At 43.6% G+C, this 2,849-nt stretch overlaps 1 non-coding gene across 1 annotated transcript; it reads right to left on the bottom strand.

Moving 5' to 3' along the window:
- Nucleotides 1-1,769: 1,769 nt before the first annotated feature.
- LOC120396152 lies at nucleotides 1,770-1,876 on the bottom strand. The gene has a single exon (XR_005593018.1). It is a non-coding gene; the product is annotated as a U6atac minor spliceosomal RNA (small nuclear RNA).
- Nucleotides 1,877-2,849: the final 973 nt, after the last annotated feature.

Raw genomic sequence — 2,849 nt, forward strand, 5'->3', positions numbered from 1 at the left:
GTAGATCCCTGATGATGCGTTGGAGGGGTTTTAGCTGGGAACTGTATGTGATGGCCAGTGGAGTCCCTGTTGGTTCCTTTCTTGAGTTTGTCTTGCAGTAGGAAGCTTCTGGGAAGAGAGAGGAATAATCACTTCCCTCAATCTGCTGGCAATACTCCTACTAATACAGCCCAATATGCCGTTGGCCTTATTGGCAATGGGGGCACACTGCTGACTCATATCCAGTTTCTTGTCCACTGTAATCCCCAGGTCCTTTTCTGCAGAACTGCTGCTTAGCCAGTCAGTCCCCAGCCTGTAGCGGTGCATGGGATTCTTCTTTCCTAAGTATAGGGCTCTGCACTTGTCCTTGTTGAACCTCATCAGATTTCTTTTGGCCCAATCCTCCAATTTGTCTAGGTCACTTTGGACATTATCCCTACCCTCCAGCATATCTACCTCTCCCCCCAGCTTAGTGTCATCTGTGAACTTGCTGAGGGGGCAATTAATCCCATCATCCAGATCATTAATAAAGATGTTGAACAAAACTGGCCCCAGAACCGAACCCTGGAGCACTCCACTTGATACCGGCTGCCAACTAGACATTGAGCCATTGATCACTACCTGTTGAGCCCAACAATCTAGCCAGCTTTCTATCCAACTTATTCAAACAATCCATACTTTTTAACTTGTTGCCGAGAATACTGTGGGAGACTATCAAAAGCTTTACTAAAGTCCAGATATATCACATCCACTGCTTATCTCATAGCTACAGAGCCAGTTATCTTATCATAGAAGGCAATCAGATTGGTCAGGCATGACTTGCCGTTGGTGAATCCATGTTGACTGTTCCTGATCATCTTCCTCTCCTCCAAGTGCTTCAAAATGGATTCCTTGAGGACCTGCCCCATGATTTTGCCGAGGACTGAGGTGAGGCTGACCAGTCCATAGTTCCCCAGGTTCTTTCTTCCCTTTTTTAAATATGGGCACTATATTTGCCTTTTCCCAATCATCCGGGACCTCTCCCTATCGCCACGAGTTTTCAAAGATAATGGCCAATGGCTCTGCAATCACATCAGCGAACTCCCTCAGCACCCTTGGGTGCATTAGATCTGGACCCATGGACTTGTGCACGCCCAGCTTTTCTCAGTAGTCCTTAACCTGTTCTTTCACTACTGAGGGCTGTTCATCTCCTCCCCATACTGTTTTGCCCAGTGCAGCAATCTGGGAGCTGACCTTGTCTGTGAAGACCGAGGCAAAAAAAATCATTGAGTACTTCAGCTTTTTCCTAAGCACACAAAAATTAAGTTACAAACACTTTGTAACTAATACCTTGCATTTCAGTTATAATTCTGGATTTTCATTTAAATTACATTACAGAACACCAAACAGCAAAACAATAAAAGGAGAATGTCATTTTAAATTGCTCAGACCTTCACACTTTAAAATCATCCAGTTTTGCTAATTGTTGTCCTGGACCTGGCTGGATACTTTGGGAAGTGCTTGATTCTGATTGTCCTGACATTTTATTGACTGCTTGGTAAATATTTTATTTTCTCTCAAAGTCTTTTTTTATTGGGTAAGTAAAATAAATCCTGAGCTTTAATCTAACACCATTGTGCCACTTTGGCACAGGAAAAAAGTGAGAAAGCACTTAGATCTTCCTAGCTCATTCCCTTACCATCATTTATAAGGCTTTACATGACGCTGGCAATGTAGGGGGCTTAAAAATTTTACAGGTTTATGCTCCTGGGGGAATTGACTGAGAATGGGAACAGTTAACTAACAATAGAACATTAACAATGTTAGATGCCACAAAGTAAATGGCAATGCCTTAACCATATGTGTGTTGTAAAAGTCATTAGGACCTCTTCCATCCTTATCAAGGGGAGTGCTAATCGGGCTGCTACATTTCTGTCGCAGAGAATGAGATCAATTAACTAGCAGGCAGGCTGCTACATTTCTGCCTTGGGGACAGACCCTGCCTCCTGCATAATAAAAAGCCCTACCCCTCCACACAGGTCTCTCTTGCTTGTTGGTACGCACGCATGCTCATCCACGCCCCCTGACAATGATCAACATCTCCCCTGTAGGTACACACGCCCAGTCCCCCTCCCCTTGCAGTGATTAGTGTCTCTGAGGCTGCTTCAGGCACCTTAGAACAGAGACGCTGCCTGGGCTGCCAGAGAAGAGGTACGTGTCCTCCTGCAGATTTCTTTTGCATTTTTCTGCATGGGGGACACAGAAAGATGCAGACCATATAAATTCTGAACCCCTGCAGGGGAGCAGAATTCTGTCAGGAGTAGTAATGTTTTTCCATTGTTACATTTCAACTTTAATTTTAAATACAGAGTTTGCCCTAAAAAGACTTCAAACAACTGAATGCTTTAGATCAGCAAGTAAGAGCTAAATGACCCGTGACAACCCTGAAGGTTTTGTTTCCAGATATTCTCAAAAAACTCAGCCAGGTACCAGCAGGCGTGGGATGCCAAAATGAGAAAGACACAGAGAATCTGTGCTCCTGCCAATAGGACACAGAGAATCTTATGGTTTGTGTAATTATCTTTGTTGCTTCATCTCACAGGCAGGACAACTCTCATTCTGACCTACTATTCCCCAATAGCTTTCACAAGTTCCAAAGGGCATAAGTCTAGTTTGAGTGGGTTTCTCTCAGTGCATCTAGAACATTCATTTTGGACACTAAATAAAACTCAGATAGGGAAAACGGTGCATAAATTCCATCCTGCTCTACTACTGCTACCACTGCTCCAGAGAGATTGTTGCAGGTCTGATCTCCCATGATGAAAGAAAAGGTCTTACATCTTTAGTTTAATCTTTTTTGTTATCTTTTTAAGCAACTGGGTCAAGTATCT

The sequence above is a fragment of the Mauremys reevesii genome, linkage group 1 (genome assembly GCF_016161935.1).
Source record: "Mauremys reevesii isolate NIE-2019 linkage group 1, ASM1616193v1, whole genome shotgun sequence".
NCBI classification, from domain to species: Eukaryota; Metazoa; Chordata; order Testudines; family Geoemydidae; genus Mauremys; species Mauremys reevesii.